The 25,407-nt window shown below is 39.2% G+C and overlaps 1 long non-coding RNA gene and 6 pseudogenes across 3 annotated transcripts; 1 reads left to right on the top strand and 6 right to left on the bottom strand.

Annotated features, from left to right (window-relative positions):
- Positions 1–1,239: 1,239 nt before the first annotated feature.
- LOC125210062 (wall-associated receptor kinase-like 8 pseudogene) lies at positions 1,240–7,953 on the bottom strand (annotated as a pseudogene). The gene is made up of 2 exons (XR_016136940.1): positions 7,381–7,953; positions 1,240–3,679 (listed from the first exon to the last, which is right to left on the bottom strand). The product of XR_016136940.1 is annotated as a wall-associated receptor kinase-like 8 pseudogene (transcript).
- LOC148930846 (wall-associated receptor kinase-like 8 pseudogene) lies at positions 4,450–9,103 on the bottom strand (annotated as a pseudogene).
- A 2,144-nt stretch (positions 9,104–11,247) lies between these two features.
- On the top strand, positions 11,248–15,515 carry LOC125212088 (uncharacterized). The gene is made up of 4 exons (XR_007174608.2): positions 11,248–11,585; positions 11,679–11,753; positions 15,176–15,227; positions 15,297–15,515. It is a non-coding gene; the product is annotated as an uncharacterized LOC125212088 (long non-coding RNA).
- On the bottom strand, positions 11,865–15,076 carry LOC125212085 (wall-associated receptor kinase-like 2 pseudogene; annotated as a pseudogene). Its single transcript, XR_016137441.1, has 2 exons — positions 14,936–15,076; positions 11,865–14,216 (listed from the first exon to the last, which is right to left on the bottom strand). The product of XR_016137441.1 is annotated as a wall-associated receptor kinase-like 2 pseudogene (transcript).
- Positions 15,516–15,627: 112 nt separating the features above from the next.
- On the bottom strand, positions 15,628–17,692 carry LOC125212086 (wall-associated receptor kinase-like 2 pseudogene; annotated as a pseudogene).
- A 1,047-nt stretch (positions 17,693–18,739) lies between these two features.
- On the bottom strand, positions 18,740–22,113 carry LOC148930845 (uncharacterized; annotated as a pseudogene).
- A 682-nt stretch (positions 22,114–22,795) lies between these two features.
- Positions 22,796–25,044, bottom strand: LOC125210061 (putative wall-associated receptor kinase-like 16 pseudogene; annotated as a pseudogene).
- Between the last annotated feature and the right edge of the window lie 363 nt (positions 25,045–25,407).

Here is a 25,407-nt window from a genome sequence, read left to right as displayed (position 1 = left end):
AAACGTGAACCTTGAAAATCAGCAATAATAGAGCTCCAGCTAATACTGCAAAATAGCTGACTTCATATGAATGTTTAGATTCGACTAACAAATAATTGGTGAAAAACAATTCGAATTAATGCTTTGAATTGGAAAAAGAGAGAGAACCACGACTTTGAAGCCTATTGAAAATAATTCTGCAAAAATAACCTATGTTTCTGCACGCCACAAGCTCGATAAAAGGCTTGAACGACCATTCTGTTCATCGTTCAGGTTGGAACTTCTATTAGTGCCACAAAAACTGAAAAAAAGTCTGCATTTTACCTTCCTCTAGTATATATACTCACTCTCACTGTAATTTAAAGCTTACAGGAGAAGGTGCGCTGCGAAAACAATGGATCCTTGAATAGTTTGATGTGATTACTAACTGCAAAAATAAGGTGCTTATTCTGTACTTGTATCATTTTCTGAGGGTTATTTCACACATTTTATACTATTACCAATTATACTATGCAAAACTAGACTTGGAAATCCTCGAAACACTAAGCACTTAAATAACACATTGAGGTTCAAGAATAGCCATGGATATAAAATTTTAAGAAAAGAAGGAATATGAAGATTTGTTATTTCGCATACTTTTTTGCTAGTTTTATGAAGTTGAGTTCAAGAACTTTATCTTCTAACTATTTAATTGGTTCATATATAAATAGATTTGTAGTAATTGTTTACCACATTATGATTGCTGTAGAAAAGACTAATAGTGACTCTGCTTTGGAAATCACTTCCTTTGAAATTTCTAGGCAATAGATTTATTGTCTTTAATGATAAACATTGCGCATATTATGTTACACATAAGATAAGTTGTGTATTAAACACACACATACACACAGAATCCGAATAGCTGAAAGTAGTATTCTTCAAGACTCATCAGATGACGAACATTCAATGATTTCTTAGATGGAAGAGAGGCCATCACTTAGTTCCCGTCAATAATATGCGACGTACCTTTAATGAATCAGAAAGTTTCAAGAGCTAAGTAATCGAATAGTGCTGTGTATATGATTTGTTCAGCTTAGTTTTCTAAATGGGATAATGGAGTGATGAAGGAAGTTGTGTTTTCCTAGTCAACTGTCAACTGTTTCAAGTCTACCAAGACATTGAATGTCTAATTTTAAACTGTGAACTGTTTCAAGTTTTCCAAGTCATCTTTCAACATGTTTAAGTCTTCTATAACTGGCTGTCTAATTTTCCACCACAGAAAAAGAGAAAGAAAAGTCACATTTCTTACAGAATCAGTTTGAACAAAATGTCAGTTTCACTTGCTATAAACAGTGGACAATGACATTTATGTCATTACAGCATGGAAAATACACTTCATCATTCTAATGGCTTATCTAGCAATGAATTTTCTTCATCTTCCTCTAAATATTGAGTGATGGTATCAAAACCACTGCTTCCTCTTCCTGAGATGGAGGAGAATATATCAGGCACATCAACTTCAACTACATTGCCTTCTTCGCCTTCATCTTCTTGAAAGTTTCCTTCTTCGAGCATAAGAAGGCCTTCCAACTCGACTGCAACTTCCTTCATTGTTGGCCTTCTCTTACCACTCGGATGCAGACATCTTCGAGAAAGTTCGGCCATAGCAAGAATCTCGTCCCGTCTGCCCTCTTTGATCACCCTTGCATCGAGAATATCAAACAACTGGTTTTTTTCTATGGAATGCAAGAAGTGTGCAGCCAAACCCCTCCCCTCTGCAGCTCTGATTGCTGACACTGCTTTCTCTCCGGTTAGAAGCTCAACCACAACTACGCCAAAGCTATAGACGTCGCTCTTCTCTGTGAACTGACTCGACTGGAAATACTCGGGATCCAAATATAGCCAAAGGTTCCTTGCACACGCGTGGTCAGGTGAGTTTGATCAACAGAAATTGATCTTGATATCCCAAAATCTGAGACTTTGGCGTGGTATTTTTCATCCAAAAGTATGTTCGATGATTTGATATCACGGTGATAGATAGGCGCAGATGAAGAAGAGTGCAAGTAAGCAAGTGCTCCAGCTATTTCTCTAGCAATCCTCACTCTCAACTCCCATGATAATGGGAATTCCTCATTCGGATCATGGATGTGTTGGTAGAGAGTGCCGTTTTGGATGAACTCGTAGATGAGGATAGGATCTTCAGTCTCAAGGCAACACCCCAACAATTTAACCACGTTCCTATGATTGATCTGTGAGAGAATGACAACCTCGTTGATGAAGGCTTCAAGATCGCCTTCTTCCACCTTCGACTTCTTGACTGCTACAATCCTTCCATTAGTCAGCATTCCTTTGTAGACAGTGCCTTGTGCTCCACGGCCAAGTATCCGATTCTCATTATAGTAATCAGTAGCTCTCGATAGCTCTTTTGAACTGAACAACCTAGTTTTCTCATGGCCATTATCAATGGAAGACAACTGCTGCTCCAACAATAAGGCTAAGCACTTGATTTTGTATTTATCCTTTATTCTTTTTCTCATCCTTCTGGTGGAAAACAACGCCCCGGGTAACAAAACCAGACCTCCAACTCCGCTGCCAACACTGATAATTACTATCTTGTCAGCAGATCTTTTCCGGCAAGTGAAGCCTCCTATAGTATTGATGCAAGTCCCACTACCACCACATATGTTCGATGTTGAGTTGTTGCATTCGTCTACATCAATGCATTTCTCTGGTAGATACGGGTTACCTTCATACCCCTCAGGGCAAGAGCAGTATTTGGTTGACGATACATAATCAGATCCATCGTAATAAACAGAAAAGATTTTCTCATAATCACTATTATGTGAAAATAGATAAGCATTAGATGCTGTTTTGCAGTAGTGACGAGAAGGATATATGCTACATCCATTCTCAAGATGTATGCGGGCACAAGCGAGAGTACTATTTTCTGCATATCTGCGGCCAAAATCATCAGGATGTGAGAGGCAATAATCATCAGAATAAGTGCAAACAGTGTCACTATAACCTTTCAGTTCACCAAATTCCCACTCAAGTACTAGAGGAGCGAATCCCAATCCTCGATCTAACGTTTTGAACCTTTTGTAATCATTTGTTAACCATGTCTTCTCAACTGGGAGAACATATCCACAAGAGCTGTCATTGTTGCTAGCTTCAGTTGTTTTGTATTTGTACTCGAGCTCCTTGAGTCGTGGTGGAAGTTTTGTTTGGCCGCAGTTGATGCCGTTGCAGCTACTTTCTGTGGAGTTGGCAGCACACATGGATGTACATCCTCCTATAACAGTCGTCTTATTAGTTTGCAACCAGATCGAATTCTTGCAGCCTGACACAGCCAACGTGTTGTACTGTGCTGAGACTGTAAACGGATTTCCTTTGAGGGATACTGGGAGACGACCTTTAATCAGATTAGCAGAACAGTTCATAGGTGAAGGCACCAGCTGCTTTACTACGACTGTACCTCTGATGAAAATCTTAACTACTTCCATGTTCATGCTGCTCAAGATTGGTGTTGTGGAATTCCGGCAGATAACAGTGAGTGAGGAATTTGCACTACACTTGGAACCGATCCCAAATGGAAAGGGAATCATGACACTTCCACACTTTTCTTGAAAACCAGGCATCGACAACGATATTGCCAGACTCAGAGTTATGCTATAGCTTAGCAGGGATAACATATGGACTAATATGGATGACTTCATTCTTCCTGCCAACAGTTTGCACAAAATGTCAGTCTAAACAATTGATATAATCTTCAAGAGTTCATAACATAAAAATATTTAACAGTGCTAACACAATCAAAACATTCGACATAACATGCTACATGTAATGATAGTCAAGAATCTTGAATTTATATAGCATTTGATAATGTTTACATGTGTCTAGCTATATCAAAAATCAATAAATATGCAACGTACCTTCACTGAATCAAATGGTTTCAAGAGCTTAGCAATTGAATCGTGTGGTGTATATGATTTGATCAGCTTAGCTTTCTAAATTGGATGATGAGAAATGAATGCAGAAGTTTTAAAGAACAGATGTGCTGTTTCCTAGTAAATAACATGTAATCTTCTAAAGTCTTCCTACAACGTTGGCTGTCTAATTTTCTAACACATATATATAAATCAGGTAGGGACACACTAGAAGAAATACAATTTGAACAAGACTTCATAAATGGGGTTTGGTTTCCGTCTCCATCTCTCCGAGAACTGATAATATATAGTACTCCCGAAACAGGTCCCGAGCATTTGCACAAAAGACCTATTTGGTCCTACACATTAAGTGTGTTAACTTCTGGTATGTTTTGGTCCATATTTAACTCCTTAACCATGTCAAAACTTGGATGACCGTTAATTTTTGAAGGAATCGTTAAATATGGACCAAAACATATTATGTAGGACCAAAAGCTACACTTAATATGTAGCACTAAAAAGTTTTTTAGAAAAATGTATGGGACCAGTTTTGGACTTTAGTCAATAAAAACTCTACTTTGAATCAAATATTTAGGTTTGAATTTAGAGATACTCTGGTATGAATAGTTACAAAAACACTAATGCACTAGTCTTATCTTATGTGTATATATTCCTAGAGACTGAATATTCTTAATGGCTTATCAAGTAATAGATTTGCTGCATCTGCTTCTAAATACCGATTGATGGAGGAGAAGTCATCAAACTCATCAACATCACCTTTGCCTTCGTCTTGAATGTTTTCTTCTTGGCGCATGCGTATGCCTTCCAACTCGACTGCAACTTCCTTCATTGTCGGCCTTCTCTTACCATTCGGATGCAAACATCTTCGAGAAAGTTCGGCAATAGCAAGAATCTCCTCCCTACTGCCCTCTCTGATCACCCTTGCATCAAGAATATCAAACAACTGATTCTCCTCCATGGAATGCAAGAAGTGTGCAGCCAAACCCCTCCCCTCCTCGGCTCTGATTGCTGACACTGCTTTCTCTCCAGTTAAAAGCTCAACCACAACCACGCCAAAGCTATAGACGTCGCTCTTTTCTGTGAACTGGCTCGACTGGAAATACTCGGGATCCAAATAGCCAAAGGTTCCTTGCACACGGGTGGTGAGGTGAGTTTGATCAACAGCTACTGATCTTGATATCCCAAAATCTGTGACTTTGGCGCTGTATTTTTCATCCAAAAGTATGTTCGTTGACTTGATATCGCGGTGATAGATGGGTGCAGATACATAAGAGTGCATGTAAGCAAGTGCTCCGGCTATTTCTCTTGCAATCCTCGCTCTCAACTCCCATGATAATGGTAATTCGTCATTAGGATCATGGATGTGTTGGTAAAGGGTACCGTTTTGGATGAACTCGTAGACGAGGAGAGGAACTTTAGTCTCAATACAACATCCCAACAATTTAACCACATTCCTATGATTGATTTGTGAGAGAATGACAACCTCGTTGATGAAGGCTTCAAGATCGCCTTCTTCCACCTTCTTTGACTTCTTGACTGCTACAATCCTTCCGTCCGTCAGCATTCCTTTGTAGACAGTGCCTTGCCCTCCACGACCAAGTATCCGATTCTCATTATAGTAATCAGTAGCTCTCGATAGCTCTTTTGAACTGAACAACCTAGTTTTCTCAAGGCCGTTATCAACGGAAGACAGCTGCTGTTCCAACAATAAGGCTAAACACTTGAGTTTATGTTTATCCTTTATTCTTTTTCTAATAGTTTTCGTGGCAAAAAATGCCCCGAGTAACAAAACCAGCCCTCCAGCGGCTCTGCCAACACAGATAATCACTATTTTGACAGCAGATCTTTTTCGACAAATGTAGCCTCCGTTAGTATTGAGGCAAGTCCCATCACTACCGCATATGTTAAATGTTGAGTTGCTACACTCATTAACATCAACACATCCTTCACGGCCTAGATATGGATTCCCTTCAAACCCATCACGACAAGAGCAGTACCTAGTCGATGATACATAGTTGTTTCCAGTAGGATCATAGCGCGGCGTATAGTAATCATCATAATATTCATCACTACGATAGCTAGGAAGCACTTTGCAAATAGTATTATCATGGAAGTCTTCAGAGCCAATGTGCTCCCAATCAATCACCAGTTGTGCAAATCTGAACCCCGCATCATATGGATTCAACGGATCTTGGCTTAGGCCACTATGCATTGTGTAAGCACTCTGTATCCATTTCTTGTCAGCAGGAAAAGCGTAGCCACAAAATCCGCTCTTATTACTTGCTTCAATGCTTCGATATGTATACTGCAGCTCTTGTCGTCGTTCTGGTATTGTCGTTTGGCAGCAGTTAACACCACTGCAGCTTGTGTCCGTGGAATTCCCATCACAGATAGCCGTACATCCTCCAACTGTCTCCATCGTCTCAGAACGTAGCCAGACTGAACTCTTGCAGCCCATCACAATAAATGAATTGTAGTGTGCTGAGATTGTAAAGGGGCTGCCATCAAGTGAAATTGGCACAGGGACCGTTGTCTGCTATCTGAGCAATTCATAGGAGACACTGGCAGCTTTACAATTAACGTTCCGTACAGAGAAATCTTCACCACTTCCATTTTGATGATGCTCAAGAATGGAGTGGATGAATTTTGGCAGATAATTGTGTAGGCGGATTCTTTGCATTCGGAAGAATCAGTAACACATTTTGCACTGCATTTGGAGCCAACCCCAAATGGATATGGAATGGTTACATTCCCACACTTTTCCGGGCAACCAGGCTTCGACAAAGATCCACCAGCTACGGTGAGGCATAGCCAGGAAAAAACAGTGAGAGTAATAAAGGGAAACCTCATTCTTTGTTTTTAACCTGCAGAGTTCCAATGAAAATCATTGGTGTTCAACCAAAACTCGAGTTTCTAGCAAAGTCCATATCTCAACTAGGATCTAGAGCATGTTTCAACTGCAGTTATTGTCGGGAAATAACACACATCACGAAAACAATAAAGAACACGAGTTCTTCTCTACAAATTAAAGACTATGTAAATAGACAACAACAAAGCTGTTGCGATCACAAATTGAAGAAGGAAAGGAAATGCTCAGCTAGGAACACGCGTTTATGGCTACTGTGTGAATGAGTGTAGACCTTTTTAGATCTAGTAATACCATTCCTTTGTTGTATAATCCATGGCTATCACCTTTACAAGCTTTCCATTCAAATTGATCCTAATTTAAGTTCAACAGTTATACCAAACGGTGTATCTCCGGAAAAGGTTGCAACTAAAGCACTAACCTAATAAGCCCATTCAGGTTCATTCTAACACAAAAAATAACTAATTTTGAATGGGTTATTCATTCTACTTTAAACATAAAACACAAAGATCAAATTACTAAGTTAGAATAAGGAAAGGAAACAACACAAATAAGAGTATATAATTGCAATTAGTTTTGAAAATAAAGCATCATCAATTGTTTGCATACCTTCTTCTACCAAGGCACCGAGTTGGGCTTAAGAACGTTGCACCACTGCTTGATAACATGTATACAAGCTTCCATCTGTAGAAGTCGATGTGGGATAAGAAATGAGCGTTTTTAAGCATCATGCATGTTTAGCTGGACTGGAATTTAAATTGGATTTCCATACATGAAACTCAGAGATAAAGAAGGAAATTCAACTTAGGTATACTCTTATACAGTGTAGAAATAGACCAATGAACTCTTTAAAAGGCCTCATAAATATTTGAAATCAACGCTCTTAATTACAGAAGGAAAAATGTGTACACGGGGTCCCTACATTTTGATATGAATGAAGACTTTGTAAAGAGAGAGAAGACGACTTTGAGGTGATCAATTGGACATAGAAACATACAAATGACATTGACAAAGTGAACGATAAAACAATAATTTGAACCGAAAATTTTGTTTGAATTCAAGAAAACATCAATAACACCAGACTCATCAACTTCAACAATATTAAGTTCTTTGCCTTCGTCTTGTCGAAAGTTTCCTAATTGAGCAATCGTATGCCTTCCAACTCGACTGCAACTTCCTTCATTGTTGGCCAGAATCACTTCCTTTGTGTTTATCCTTCATTCTTTTCCATATAGCTCTGGTGGCAAAAAACGCCCCGAGTAACAAAGCCAGCCCTCCAACCACGCTGCCAACACTGATGATCACTATTTTGACGACAGATCTTTTCCGACAAGTGAAGCCTCCTATAGTATTGATGCAAGTCCCCATTACCACCACATACATTCAATGTTGAGTTGCTGCATTCATCCACATCAACACATCCATCACGGCCTAGATATGGATTCCCTTCATAACCATCACGACAATAGCAGTACCTAGTCGATGATACATAGTTTATTCCGGTAGCATCATAACGCGGTGTATAGTAATCATCAATGTACTCATCACTGCGACCTTGAGGAAACACTTTGCAAATAGTATTGTCGTGGAAGTCTTCAAAGCCAACGCGCTCCCAATCAATCACCAGTTGTGCAAATCTGAACCCCGCGTCGTATGGATTCAACGGATCTTGATTTAGGCCACTATGCAACGTGTAAGCACTCGGTATCCATTTCTTGTCAGCAGGAAAAGCATAGCCACAATATCTACTTTTATTACTTGCTTCAATGCTTCGATAACTATAATGAAACTCTTGTGGTTGTTCTGGCATTGTCGTCTGGCAGCAGTTAATGCCACTGCAGCTCGTGTCCGTGGAATTCGCATCACAGATAGCAGTGCATCCTCCAACTGTCTGCATCGTATCAGAACGCAGCCGGACTGAATTCTTGCAGCCTAACACAACAAATTAATTGTAGTGTGCTGAGATTGTAAAAGGGCTGCCACGAAGTGAAATAGGAACAGTTGTCTGCGTATCCGAGCAATTCATAGGCGACACGGGAAGCTTTACAATCAATGTTCCGTACAGCGAAATCTTCACCACTTCCATATTGTGATGCTCAAGAATGGAGTGGATGAATTTTGGCAGATAATTGCATAGGGGGATTCTTTGTTGGATTCTTCGCAGTCAAGAGAATCAGTAACGCATTTTGCACTGCAATTGGAACCAACCCCAAAAGGATATGGGATGGTTACACTCCCACACTTTTCGGGGCAGCCAGGCTTCGACAAAGATATGGCAGTTATGGTGAGGCTTAGCCAGGAAAAGACAGAGTGTAATGAAGGGAAACCTCATTCTTTGCCCTTAGCCTGCAGAGTTTCAATAAAAGTCCAGTTTCAACTCTAGTTATCCTTATTATTCGGAAATTATGCACATCACAAAACACAAAAAAGAACACTGAGTTCGTCTCTACAAAACTACGCGCATAGGCGATGCCAAGGCAGAAATTTTCACTGTATGATTTTCGAATACAAAACACAATGAGAAACAACTATCTAAATAGACAACAACCAAGCCCTGATCCTAAGCCCATTCAGGCTCCCCAATTCAACAGATTTTATGTGGATGTAGATATTCAAAATCCATCCATCAACCTCATGTTCTGAAAAGGAAGCATATAAATTTAGTTCCCATCAATAATATGCAATGTGCCCTTAGGTTCCGTTTGGTACATGGAATTGGAGGTATAGACTTGGAGTTGGAGCCTTCAATTCCAAATCCAGTATCATAAAAATTCTTGGATTTGGAATTGAATTACAATTTCAAATCCTAATTCAATTCCAAATCCTCCACCAATTCCACAATTTGAATTCCATATCAAAAGTAGTGGGATTCCAAATATTTATTAAATTACACAGACACACAGCACACACAAACACACACACATTCACACACACACAACACACATTCTTACACACACACTGCACACATTCACACACACACCACACACATTCTCACACACACATACAACACACACTGCACACATTCACAAACACTGCACACATTCTCACACACACTGCACACATTCAAATTTTTAAATTCAATTCCATATCAATTATTTCATTTTGCGATACATAGGATTTGGAATTAAATTCTAATTCAATTCGAATTCAATTCCATAGATTTTCAATTCCAATTCCAATTTTGTGTACCAAACGGACCCTTAGTCTATGTAATTTGACCCGCTTAGTTCCCCGTAAATACATGTTTTCTTCCAAGTCAAATGTCAAGTCTTCTGAGAGGAATAATGGTGATTGAGCTCAGAGATTTTCACTGTATGATTGTTGAATACTAGTACAAAATGCAAGGAGAAACAACTATGTAAATAGGCAACAATCAAGCTCCAATCCTAAGCCCATTCATGCTCAACATTTCAATAATAATTTTACTATAATTAGATGATTGTGTAGAAAACAAACATACCTTTTAGCTGCAGTTTTTTGTTACAATTGGACTCACTTCTTATAGGAGGAATGATGAATTTTTGTGAATGTATATATTCAAAGCAGATGGTTTAAGTAATGAAAGAATTATTGACTAGTAGTAGCAGTAGTTATTTTGAATTTTCAAGTGCGCCAGCTATGCTATCATTATTGAATGCGATTCAAGTGGCTCAAATCAGGATAGAATTGAAGAGGAAAGAAGGGATGATAGTGAAAGAACGAGTAATGTGAAGTCATGTTGACTCATTAATCTAAATTCAATACTAGAGACAAAAAATACAAAAAGGATAAAGAAATAGAGTATAAAAGTATTTTTTCGATATTATATCAAAAAATTCAGTGACATGCAAAATTTTTAAAGTCTAAAGACTATATATTAAATGGAGTATATAATTTGCAAAATACTAAAACTAACTTTGCAATTCTCTGGTATTTGTAAATTTGGATTAAAAAAACATGAAGTCGATGTTTGCACTAGTTTTCGATAAACTTTGTTACAGACTGAAATTTCAAAAGTATTATTATTAACCTCAGTTTTTATTTTATTTTAAAACCTACATTTAAGTGATGTTTAAATTATAATAAAGACCATTTTTTTTATTATGAAGATTAAAGATATACTAGATATTTAATATATATAAAATGAAGGAAATAAAATAAGAGAGATGAAGAGTGAATATAACAAGAGAGATGATAAAGTATGACACAAAGTGTGTATTGCTTTTTGACAAACATAAAAATGAGTCTATTAAGCTGGAACGTCCAAAAAAAAAAAAGAATACTATACTATTAGCATGGAACGGATGAAGTAGTTTTAAAGTTGAATTAGTTGTTTACAATTTTGGCTTAAACTTTAAAAATTTACTACTACTACTTAATTTTACATCCGTCCAATAATATAAAAAATTACTATTACTACTACTTTAATTTTACAACCTCCGTCCAATGTCCAATGAGTCTACACTTGACTTGGTATGAATTTTAAGAAATACAAAAATATGAGTTAAAAAATTAGTGAGATATGAGTTCCACTTCTTAAGACCGAGGGAGTAAAATTCTTTATAATTACTTAACGATAAATGAGACTTACTCAAAATCTTCATAGATATGATGACAAAGCCATACAATTCTTTAAACTACTGAAGATTGGCCTCAAACAACGGTAGTTCCTGAGCTTTTGAAGGCTGATGAAACAAAGGGCAGTTCAGCTTTAAGGTCAATATGAATATGAAGCGGTTCTTATCCAAATCGATGGACTCTGAGATAATAATCTATGCCGGTGTACGCCACCTGCTCGACAAAAGGCTTGAACAGCCATTTTGTTCATCGTTCAGGTGCAAATTTCAGTTGACAAATTCAAATCTCACACTAATACTTATACTATCTCTCTCTCTCTCTGTAATTTAAGCTTACATGAGTCATCGCAGGTGAACGGGAGACAGTACGCTGCGAGAACAATGGATCCTTGAATAGTTTGATATGCTTACTAACTGCAATATAAGGTACTTAGCTTATTCTTTACTTCTCCTGGATAGAATGCGTATCATTTTTTTTGGATTCATTGCAATTTTGTCATTTTTTTTGTAGAAAAGACTAATAGTGACTCTGTAATCTACACAAGCTTTGGAAATCACTCACTTAGAAATTTCTAGGCAATAAAATTAATCGTCTCTAATGATAAACATTGCACATATTATGTTACACACATAAGTTAAATAGTGTATTAAACACACACATACACACAGAATCCGAAAATCATAGGTTGCTTGCTCAGGATGAAATTACTACTTCAAGTCTTCAACATTCAATAGTAGTATTCTTCAAGACTCATCAAACGACGAACATTCAATGATTTCTGAGATGGAAGAGAGGCCATCAGAGTGAACATCTTCAACATGATCACAGCCACTGCCTTGAATCTGGTTTTCAGGATTCTCTACTTTGATTCCTTCCAAGTGGTGCGAAACATCCTTCATTGTTGGTCTTCCCTTCCCATTCAAATACAGACATCTTTTAGCGATTTCAGCCATCGCCTCGATTTCCTCCTTTTTGCCCTCTTTGAGCACTCTTGCATCAACAATGTCGAATAACTGATCTTGCTCCATGGAATGCAGGAAATGCATGGCCAGACCCCTTCCTTCTTCAACTCTAACAGCCGATACAGCTTTCTCCCCCGTCAGAAGCTCAACCAGTACCACACCAAAGCTGTAAACATCGCTCTTTTCTGTGAAATGGCTAGATTGGAAATACTCTGGATCTAAGTACCCGAACGTTCCTACCACTCGTGTGGTAACGTGAGTTTGATCAAGAGAAATTGATCTTGACGTCCCAAAATCTGATAGTTTGGCACGATATTTTTCATCCAAGAGTATGTTGGTTGACTTGATGTCACGGTGATAGATAGGAACAGATGCAGCAGAGTGCAAGTAGGCGAGAGCTCCAGCCACTTGCTTGGCAATTCTCACCCTCATTTCCCAGAATAAGGGGAAATCTTCATGTGGATGATGGATGTGAGAGAATAGAGTGCCATTGGGGACGAACTCGTACACAAGACGAGGAACTTCGCTCTCCAGACAACACCCCAACAACTTGACCACATTCCTGTGATTGATCTGCGATACAATCACAACCTCGTTAATGAAGCCTTCCACATCGTCACCTTGGTTCACCCTCTCCGACTTCTTCACTGCCACGATTCTTCCATCTTCTAACATCCCTTTATACACAACCCCTTCACCACCACGGCCAAGTACTCGATTCTCATTATAATCATCAGTAGCTTTGGCCAACTCAACGGAAGTAAACAATCTGGTTTTCTCAATGTCATTCTCAACAGCAGCCAACTGTTGCTCCAACAAAATGCCTCCATTTCTCTTAAAAAACATGTGTTTTCGGCTAGCCTTGATAGTCTTAACTGTCTCTGTAACAGCTTTGCCAAACTTCCAAGCTGCAGCTAGCAAAATCAACCCACCAACGACACTGCCAATAACAATGAAAATTATTTTAATGATGGATAGAGATCTTTCACTCTTATGGTTAACAGGAAGAACATAAGGATGACGAGGACATCCATCACGTATATATGGATTTCCTTCATGTCCTCCACATGTGCAGTATTTTGCTGAAGATTGATATAAGTTGGATCCAGAATAATCCAAGTACGTTTCGTATTCATACGGATCAAGAGGACATCGATAATCAGAATTCGGAGATAAGCAATAACCATCTTTTCTATCAAATTCCCACTCAAGTGCCAAGGGCACAAATCTAAACTCGTGATCAAATGGATTCGACCGATCATCCAAAAGGCCTTTTTGCCTTCTGTAATCCTCAGCTACCCACCAATTAGTGTCAACAAGAAAAACATACCCACAGAAACTGCTGTTGCTGGTTTGAATAATTTGGTAAGTAAACTGAAACTCTTGGCCTCGTCTTGGAATTGGTGTTTGACAGCAATTTACGCCATCGCAACGGGTCACACCTGTAGAATTAGCATCATCACACCTACCCAAGCATCCTCCAACTTGTGTTCCATCATCATGAAACCACACAGCAGCCTTGCAGCCTAGTACAAAAAACGTGTTATAGCGTGCTGAGACTGTTAACGGACTTCCTTTGAGTGATATAGGTATAGACTCTCTTGTTTGCCTTCCTTCAGAGCAGTTTATAGGCGACACGGGCAGATTCACTATAACCACACCACACAGTGAAACTTTCACTACTTCCATATTTATACTGCTCAAGAATGGCACCATTCTTGAGGAGTTTCCAGCTGAACTTTTGCAAACAACTGTGAATGAGGAGTTTGCACTGCATTCGGAACCAATTCCAAAAGGGTAGGGAATGGTGATATCTCCACACATTTCTGGACAACCGGGCTTCGACATAGAAATCGCAAGAGTTGGGGTTATGGCTAAGCATAGGGTGGAAAAGACCAGAATTACCAAGGCTAGCTTCATTGCTTGCTGGAAAGAGTGATGAGTATATGATCATTATGTTAATGAAACTATCTAAAACAGAGTTTCAAGAAAGAAAAGCATTCTAATCCCATTTAGGAGTAATGTTTTGAATGGTCTTGTAATTATTTTCTCTTAATTTATATTTTCCATTTTAGTTTATTTACTTAATATCTGATTCCATAAATTATTAATGTTGTTCGATTAAATAAACATTTAGCTGTGAGGAATCGATCGCTAATATTGGTAGCAGTTTAAATAAAGTTGTATTCATAGTTAAGTCATTTTTTTTTAAATTTCGGAAACTTCTTTTATACTTGAGTCATTCCCATATATGATATATTCTCTACTACTATATTATTTTTACTTTATTTATTTTCCTATTTTATTCTCTCAATTATTTCTTCCTTTTAAACTCCATGCCCAAAAAAAAGTGCCTCAACTATAGAAGAATTGAGGGAGTACTAATTTTAGGGGGATAAATTGAACTTATTGTGTATAATTTGTGATTAAAGAAACCACTCTAAATTAGACATCTATAACTCAATTCCCAGATATAATTAATCTTCTTTAAACACAAAAAGTAGCTCAAACTGAATAAGTTCATTCCACCTTAGACTAGAACACAAAGGTCATAATTACAAAGTTAGAACAAGGAAGGGAAAAACAACATATAATTGCAATTAGTAATGAATTAAAGGATCAATTAATTATTCATATTTATGTACCTTCTTCAAGTTGGGCTTAAGATAGCTTTGTCCTTGCACCTCAGCTGGATACTAACTTGTAAAAGCTTCAATTACTAGGGAGAGAACGACTGAATTAGAGCGTGTTTTACGCTTACTTTGAAAAAATAAGGAGAAGACTAAAATAAATAGCACAAAAAAGACAATTTTATCATTCAATAAACTCCAAATTAGTAATTGAGGTCAACTAAAATAACCGCGTTGAATTTTGATGTGAAGTAGATTCTGGAAAGAGACAGAAGACGACTTTGAAGTGAATTGGAAAAGACTTTAGGTAATGTCCTGTTATCTGTTTCTGATTTGACGACGAATTCTTGATTGAAATTCGCTCTGTAATAAATAGGCTATGCTGCTGCTCGCCGCATGCTCGATAGAAGGCCTGGACGTCCATTCTGCCATAGAAACTGCATAAGGTCAGCTTTCAACTTGGCAAATTCAACCTCTCACTAGTATTTAAGTATTTTTACTCTCTCTATATGTATAATTTTATGCTTAAAACTTAAGCAACATGTACCAAATTTGCTTGAATATACATTTGTGTAATTTCCTGTTGTATTCATAATCATACCACTATTGTTCATACCAAAATAGAAAAACACACCAAATCAAGAACAAAAAAAAAAAAAAATAACCTTCTCTGTGAATCGGAAGTAGTTTGATCAAACGGCGGCAGCTCAGCTTTCGACGAAGATCTTGTCCAAATCAATGGATTCTGAGATGGAAGAGAAGTCATCACAACCGAAATCGCATACATCCTTCTCCCCCTGAATTCCATCCAAATGATGCGAAACTTCCTTCATCATTGGCCTGCTCTTCCCATTCAAATGCAGGCATCTTCGAGCAATCTCTGCCATCGTCTCGATTTCTTCCCTTCTCCCCTCTCTCAGCACCCTCGCGTCAATAATATCAAACAAATTATTCTCTTCCACCGAAAGAAGGAAGTGCATGGCCAGACCCCTTCCTTCCACAACTCTAACAGCAGACACAGCTTTCTCCCCTGTCAGAAGCTCTACCAGCACCACTCCAAAGCTGTAAACGTCGCTCTTTTCTGTGAACTGGCTCGACTGGAAGTACTCTGGGTCCAAGTACCCGAATGTCCCTACTACTCGCGTGGTCACGTGAGTTTGATCAATGGAAACTGATCTCGATGTCCCAAAATCTGAGATTTTAGCGCGGTTCTTCTCATCCAAGAGTATGTTTGTCGACTTGATGTCTCGGTGGTAAATGGGAATAGACGCAGCAGAGTGCAAGCACACGAGTGCTCCGGCTACTTCTTTGGCAATTCTCACCCTCATTTCCCAAAATAAGGGGAAATCTTCTTGTGGATGATGGATGTGAGAAAAAAGAGTGCCGTTTGGGACGAACTCGTAGACAAGACGAGGAACTTCGCTCTCCAGACAACACCCCAACAACTTGACCACATTCCTGTGATTGATCTGCGATACAATCACAACCACATTAATGAAGCCTTCCACGTCATCGCCTTGGTTCACCCTCTCTGACTTCTTCACTGCCACGATTCTTCCATCCTCCAATATCCCTTTATACACAACGCCTTCGCCACCACGGCCTAGTACTCGATTCTCATTATAATCGTCGGTAGCTTTTGCCAACTCAACAGCACTAAACAGTATGGTTTTCTCCATCCCATTCTCAATTGCAGCCCATTGTTGTTCCAACAAAACACCTCCATTTCTCTTGAAAAACATGTGTTTTCGGCTGGCCTTGAAAGCCTTGATTGCTTCTGTGATAGCTTCTCCAAACCTCCACGCTGCAGCGAGAAAGATCAGCATACTGAGGAAAATCCCAACGACGATAACAGGAAATGTTGTTTTGTGATTCTCTTCTCGGTTCCCAAATATGCAATCATAATTATTCAACGATGGATCAATACATTCATCAACAACTTCACACCCTTCAACTAAATATGGATTTCCTTCATATCCAGAGTTGCAGAAACAGAACCTACTAGAAGATGTAAGATTATATTCAGATTGATCTAACATTGCAATCACCATTGGAGATACTTTCTCCACTTCCGAATTCCCACTCAAGCACCAAAGGCACGGATCGAAATTCTTTATCAAATGGATTCTGCATATCACTCACAACTCCTTTATACGTCGTATAATCCTCATTGTCCAGCCAAACCTTGTCAGCGGGAAATACATACCCACAAAAGGTACTATTATTCGCTTGAATGCTTTCGTAAGTAAACTCAAGCTGTTGGGCTCGTCTTGGAATTGAGATTTGGCAGCAGTTCACGCCGTTGCAACTGAAATCAGTGGTATTAGCATCACACATAGGCATGCACCCTCCAGCCGTTGTTTCATTAGCGCGCTACCACACTGAATTCTTGCACCCTAGCACAGTCAGCGCGTTGTACTGTGCTGACACTGGGAACGGACTTTCGGTGAGCGATGTAGGTATAGCTTCCCGTCTTTGCCCTTCATAGCAGTTCATAGGCGACACGGGTAGATTCACTGTAACAACTCCATACATGGAAATATTTACTACTTCCAAGTTAATGTTGCTCAAGAAAGCCCTTAAGGGATTTCCTGTGCAATTAACTGTGAAGGACGAGTTTCCACTGCAATCAGAGCCTATCCCAAATGGGTACGGAATGGTGAGATTGCCACATTTCTCTTGGCAACCGGGCTTCGAGAGTGAAGCAGCTGTCGCCAGTGTTGAGCTCAGAAATACGAATGAAATGACTCGAGCTATTAAGGGAAACACCATCCCTTCTTGCAATATGCCTATTTCATCAAGTATACATCTAAATACATCTATAGATATTACACTTTTTATGGAAATGAAATACAGAAATTCAATAACATATTCAGATTAAGTAGTTAAGTAGTTAAGTAGTTAACATACCTCTTTTTGGCAGTGTTATGAAGTTGATTTCAAGAACTCTAACTGCTAACTAATTAATAATTTTGGTAGTTAAACAGATTATGAATGTTGTGCAAAAGACAAAGAGTGACTTTGGTCACTTCGTTGATCATTGATATTGTTTGCCGATCTCACTGTTTATAATTGTAGAATAGTAAAGTAAAGAGACATAGTGGAGGAAGTAGTAGTATCTTTTTTATCATTCAACATAGGTAACATATATATAGTACAAGAGACTAAGCTAGGCTATGTTACATAACTGATGTGGGACAGAATACATATGAGATATTAACACTCCCCCTCAAGCTGGATCATATATATTGATCATGTCCAGCTTGGTACAAAGTTTAGAAAAACGTTTCACATGCAACGGTTTTGTGAAGATATCAGCAATCTGGTTGGCCGATGAAGTGAAAGGAGTAGTAATTGTCTGATTCAAAACACTCTCGAATGAAATGACAATCGACTTCTATATGTTTAGTCCTCTCATGAAAAACTGGATTATTAGCAATGTAGATTGCAGCTTGATTATCACAATGCATAGGTAAAGGTTCTTTAAAAGTGAACCCCAGTTCTCCAAGTAGATTCTTGACTCCAATCATCTCAGTAGCAGTATGAGCCATAGCTCTATACTCGGCCTCAGCAGACGATCTCGCAACAGTATGTTGTTTCTTACTTCACCAAGTTATCAGGTTTCCTCCCAAATAGGTGCAATATCCAGAAGTAGACTTTCTATCATACTTAGAACCGGCGTAATCAGCATCAGAATATCCTTCGATGTTTAGATGACCATTCTTTTTAAATAACAATCCTTTACTGGGAGATTTCTTAATATATTGAAGAATTCGAATAGCTGCATCCCTGCATCCCAGTGAACTTGCTTAGGCTTATCTAGAAACCGACTACCAAGCCAACAGCAAAAGAAATATCTGGCCTTGTTACTGTCAAGTAGATAAGCTTTCCAACAAGACGTCTATACTTAGCTTTATCCTCCGAGAATTCTCCACTATCATCCCAAACACTTGGGTCAACTTCCATAGGAGTATCAACAGGCTTTGTTCCAAGTAATGCAGTTTCTTTCAGTAAATCTGTAGCATACTTTTGCTGAGATAGAGACACTCCGTGTGCAATTTCTATTCCCAGGAAATACTTAGGACGCCCCAAATCCTTGATAACAAAATGTTGCTGCAAATATTTCTTAGTTTCCTCAATTCCACGAACATCACTTCCAGACATGAGTATATCATCAACATACAACAATGAGAATGAAAATGCCCGATGCTTGATGTCGCACAAAGACCGAATGATCAGACTTACATTGCTTGAAACCAATAGTTCCAAGAACACAACTGAACTTATCAAACCACGCATTGAGACTTTGTTTAAGGCCATAAATTGCCTTTTTGAGACAACAAACCTTAGTAGCATCATCCCCCTGAGCAACATAACCCGGAGGTTGCTCCATAAAGACCGTCGGAGTCAAATCACCATACAAGAAAGCAATCTTTACATCAAGCTGATACATAGGTCACGAAAGATTAACAGCCAAAGAGAACATAATGCGGATTGAGTTCATACAAGCAGTGGGCGAGAACGTCTCAAAGTAGTCAATACCGTAAGTTCGTGTGTACCCTTTGGCCACAAGCCGAGCTTTGTATCGATCAATACTACCATCAGCAAGAAATTTTATGGTAAACACCCAACGACAAGATACAATATCAACCGAATTAGGGGCATGTACCAATATTCAAGTACCACGACTCAAGAGAGCTCGCATTTCCTCGTCCATAGCGGCTCGCCATAAAGGGTGTTTGAGTGCCTCTTGGTAAGAAGTTGGAATCACTGTAGACAAAAGGCAAAGAGCAAAGGCATGAAAAGGAGCACTCAAGCGAGTAAATGAAACATGATTAGACACAGGGTGTTTGGTGGTACAAGTACGTTTACCTTTGCGAATAGCTATGGGTAACTCATCAGGAGGAGTTGGATCTTCAGGAGCTGGAGGCGAAGATGACTGTGGCAGTGAACATGAGACCGTATTTGGTACTGTTTGCAGGTCGATGACGACGTGTATAGACCTGTAAAGAAGGAGCAGAAGACATAGGAGAAACAAAAGTTTGGGCAGACAAAGGAGTATGAATTAACTGGCTGGTTGGTTTAGTTTGAGGATGAGTAAAATAAGACTGAAACTCAAGGAAGGTGACATCTGAGATATAATGACGTTTGGTAAGAGGGTCAAAGCAGCGGTATCCCTTTTTGGTTCTAGAGTAACCAAGAAAAACACACTTAATAGAGCAATGGGACAGCTTATCCAACACCCAGGAGTAAGATCATGAACAAAACAAGTACACCCAAAAATGCGAGGAGGAATATGAAAAAGTGGTTTATCAGGATGAAGACACGAAAAAGGAATATCCCCATGCAACACACTAGATGGCATCCTGTTAATAAGGAAGCATGCAGTAAGAACAACATCAGATACTTAGGCACATGCATGTGAGACATAAGAGTACGCGCAACATCTAAAACATGACGATGTTTGCGCTCGGCTACCCCATTTTGTTGCGAAGTGTGAGAGCAAGAGGTTTGATGAATTATACCATGAGATTCACAAAAAGATGATATAGATTGTTGTGTGAACTCAAGAGCATTATCAGTACGGAGAATACGCAAATCAACAGAATATTGTGTCTTTATTTCATGATAAAAGGATTTGAGAACAGTAGGGACTTCACTTCTTTGTTTAAGCAAATACAACCATGTCATACGAGAATAATCATCAACAAGGATTAGAAAATACTTGAAACCCCCTCTAGACTCAATCCTACTTGGACCCCAAACATCACAATGAACTAGATCAAAAGCAGCAAAGCTACGAGTATCGACTCGAGAAGGAAAAGAAGTGCGATGGTGCTTGCCCAACTCACATGACTCACAATTAAAATCAGCAGACGCAACTGGAACTAAACTACGAAGACTGGAAGAAGACGGATGACCAAGACGACAATGCCACTGATATGGAGACACAGCAGCAGAGAGAGCACTAGGAGAGACAGGTGAAACAAGATCCAAATAGTACAGACCGCCACGCTCATGTCCTCCACCAATCGTCCTCTTCGTCTGCAGGTCATGAAAGATACAATCTGAAGGATAAAATGTGACCGAACAATTGTGTGTTTTTGTTAGCCGACCAATAGATATTAAGCTGACTGGAAAATTTGGGACAAACAAGGCATTATCAAGAGTGATATGAGTAGTGGGTTTGACAACACCAATGCCGCTTACTGGCGAATAGTTGTCATCAGCAAGACGAACAGATGGAAGAGAGGATGGAGAAAAAGATGTCAAAAGGGATTTTGTACCAGTAATATGGGTAGAGGCACCCGAATCCAACATCCAAGACTTAACAGGAGACACAGCAAACGCCGCTACAGAGGTAGAAGCATCAGTAGTAGATGAAGAACTTGGCGCAGTAAACTCAGTGCTGTTAGCCCAATCTGGTTTGCCAAACTTCTTCTAACATTTATCAGACTTGTGATTCGAACGACCACAATGATCACATAGTCGATCGTGAAACCCTCTTCCTCGACCTCGGCCACGTCCCTGTCCACGGCCACGTCCACCATACGAACCTCGACCACGAGCAGACATAGCTGAATTCTCAAAAGGGGTGGATTCCGTACGCCCAGTGGAGACACGAAGAACGCGAGACAACGCGTTAGACAACGTTGGAATGGTATCACTTGCCATCAAGCTATCTCGAAGTGGCTGGAGATCAGCATTAAGACCTGACAAAAATTTTGCTACCATAAATTCCTCCCATTGTTTTGCTCTTGTCGTGGCATCACAGGAAAGAGGATGATAAACCAAAATCTCATCAGCAAGGCCTTTCAGGGTAGAGAAGTAATCATTGACTGAGTATCCTGAGTATGAGAGAAAAGTTTCTCATACAATTCAAATACCCGAGAGATGTTTTTGTCATTGAAGAACATCTCCCGTAGAGCATCCCACATGGCTTTGGCAGTATCCAAGCACATGATATTCTGACTGATAGCTGGTTCTAGGCTATTGAGAATCCAAGTCATGACGGAGCAATCATCAGCACATCAAGTGTCGTAATTGGCATCTGTAGTAGCAGGCGGGGCAGTTTGAACATGGCTTTTCTTCTTCTGTGATCCCAAAAATAGGAGAAAAGCACGGGACCAAAGCATATAGTTGGAACCATTTAGCTTAATGGTGGTTCCGATAGGCGGTCTAAGATCAGACATGATGAAACGAGAGCAAATCTTATGCAGAGCAGCAGACAGATAATTGCAGAGATTGCAGAGCAGATAATTGAGTTGCATGCAGATAATTGCAGATGCAGATAGTAACAGTAGATAATAGCAGAGAATGCAGAGCAACAACAAAAAATTAGTTGTAGGCAGCGGAGCAGGAGCAGATAATAGCGCGGAGTAGAAAAGCAGAGCAGCAGCGGCCAGAGAAAAAAACCCTAATTTTCGAAACCCTAATTATCGTTTTTTTTTTTTTTTTTTTTTTTTTTTGCAGACTAACCTCCTGACGGATTCGAATCCGCTCTGGTACCATGTAGAATAGTAAAGTAAAGAGACATAGTGGAGGAAGTAGTAGTATCTTTTTTATCATTCAACATAGGTAACATATATATAGTACAAGTGACTAAGTTAGACTATGTTACATAACCGATGTGGCACAGAATATATATGAGATATTAACAATAATCAACACAAACTTTGAAAATCACTTCCTTAGAAATAATGCAACAAATAAAATTTATTCTTTAATGGATTAATAAACACTGCACATAATATTTTACACACATAAGTTAAAATTTATTGTTTTCTCCACATAAATGAATAACACAAAAACGTAAAACACACACACACAAAAATCCAAAAAGCTGCAAGATATAGAAAATCAGTATTTGCTAGCTCAACATGTCATAGCTAGTATTAATCCACAAGACTCATCAGACGACGAAGATTCAACAATTTCAGAGATGCAAGAGAAGCCATCAGAATCAATATCTTCAATAGGATCACAGATATTGCTTTGTATCTGGTTTTCTGGAATCTCTACTCTGATTCCGTCCAAGTGGTGCGAAACTTCCTTCATCGTTGGCCTGCCCTTCCCATTCAAATGCAGACATCTTTTAGCGATTTCAGCCATCGCCTCGATTTCCTCCTTTTTACCCTCTTTGAGCATCCTCACATCAACAATATCGAATAACTGATCTTGCTCCATTGAATGCAGGAAATGCATGGCCAGACCCCTCACTTCTTCAACTCTAACAACCGATACAGCTTTCTCCCCCGTCAGGAGCTCAACCAGCACCACTCCAAAGCTGTAAACGTCGATCTTTTCCGTGAAATGGCTCGACTGGAAGTACTCAGGATCCAAGTACCCAACGTGCCTACCACTCGTGTGGTAACGTGAGTTTGATCAAGTGAAATAGATCTTGACGTCCCAAAATCTGATATTTTGGCTTGATATTTCTCATCCAAGAGTATGTTGGTTGACTTGATATCACGGTGATAGATAGGAACAGATGCAGCAGAGTGCAAGTAGGCGAGTGCTCCGGCCACTTGCTTGGCGATTCTCACCCTCATTTCCCAGAATAAGGGGAAATACTCGTGTGGATGATGGATATGAGAGAAAAGAGTGTCGTTGGGGATGAACTCATAGACGAGATGAGGAACTTCACTTTCCAGACAACACCCCAATAACTTGACCACATTCTTATGGTTTATTTGTGATACAATCACAACCTCGTTAATGAAGTCTTCCACATTACCTTGGCCAACCCTCTCCGACTTCTTCACTGCCACGATTCTTCCATCCTCCAACATCCCTTTATACACAACGCCTTCACCACCACGGCCAAGTACCCGATTCTCATTGTAGTCATCAGTAGCCTTTGCCAACTCAACGGAAGTAAACAATCTGGTTTTCTCAGTGCCATTCTCAACAGCAGCCAACTGTTGTTCCAACAAAATGCCTCCATTTCTCTTAAAAAACATGTGTTTTCGGCTATCCTTGATAGCCTTAACTGTCTCAGTAATAGCTTTGCCAAACTTCCAAGCTGCAGTAATCAAGATCAGCCCACCAACCACACTGCCAATAACAATACATGCTGTTTTAATGATGGATAGAGATCTTTTACTATTATGTTTTGAATTTCCATTTAGGGATGGATTGGTATTTGGATATCTACATCCATCAACAATATATGGATTTCCTTCATGTCCTCCGCATGTGCAGTATTTTCTTGAAGAAACATACTCATATTCGCGATAATAAAATAAGGACCTAATCTCATTTTTATATTGATCTAAAACTAATTTACATTTAGATTGATCCCAAACATTGTAGAATGGATCATGACTGTAAGTATTCATTTCCATTCAACTTCTTCCATAGATAATATCTGAAGGAGATGAGCAAACACCATTCTTATTACCATATTCCCATTCAAGTACCAATGGCACAAATCCAAACTCGGGATCAAATGGATTCAACAGATCATCCACAAGGCCTTTATACCTTTTGTAATCCTCATTTTGCAACCATTTCTTGTCAACAGGAAAAACATACCCACAGAAACTGCTATTGCTGGCTTGAATACTTTGGTAAGTAAACTCAAACTCTTGGACTCGTCTTGGAATTGATGTTTGGCAGCAATTTACACAATTGCAACTGATCACATCTGTTGCATTAGCATCATAACACATAGCCAAGCATCCTCTAACTTGTGTTCCATTCTCACGAAACCACACTGCAGTATTGCAGCCTAGTACAACTAACGTGTTGTAGTGTGCTGAGATTGTGAATGAACTTCCTCTGAATGATATAGGTAGAGACTCTCTTCTTTTCCCATCAGAGCAATTAATAGGCGACACGGGCAGATTCACTATAACCACACCGTAGATAGAAATTTTCACTACTTCCATGTTTATGTTGCTCAAGAATGGCACCATTCTTGAGGAGTTTCCAGCTAAATTTTTGCAAATAACTGCGAATGAGGAGTTTGCACTGCATTTGGAACCAATTCCAAAAGGATAGGGAATGGTGACATTTCCACACTTGTTTGGACAACCGGGCTTCGACATGGAACTTGCAAGAGTTGAGGTTATGGCAATGCATAGGATGGAGAAGACCAGAATTACCAAGGCTATCTTCATTGACTGCTAGAAACAATGGTGAATATACAATCATAGTGTTAATACAATTATAGTAGAAATAAGTGTGTGATTGATATGTATATTCATGTTGTCTTTAATAATGTGAAGTTCACTTCGAAATCAAATTAAGAAGAGTGAAAAGCGTGTTTTTTGTGTCAACCCCAACATTGATTTCTTATGTGTTTTATTTAATGAAAAAGGTGCTATGTGCAGTGGCGGATCCGGAAATTTCATATTATGGGTGCGATAAATAATTATACTGATTTATAAATTTAAAATTCAATCTGTTGAGAGTATGGCCATGCACAGCTACGGACGACTGCATGGAGTGCTATGGTGGATCTACAGGGGTTCATGGAGTGT

Source organism: Salvia hispanica, chromosome 3 (assembly GCF_029641045.1).
Source record: "Salvia hispanica isolate PSC_SH4W2 chromosome 3, Shi_PSC_v1, whole genome shotgun sequence".
In the NCBI taxonomy this organism is placed as follows: Eukaryota; Viridiplantae; Streptophyta; class Magnoliopsida; order Lamiales; family Lamiaceae; genus Salvia; species Salvia hispanica.
The sequence above is the reverse complement of the archived record's forward strand: the minus strand, read 5'-3'. Positions and strand labels throughout refer to the sequence as shown.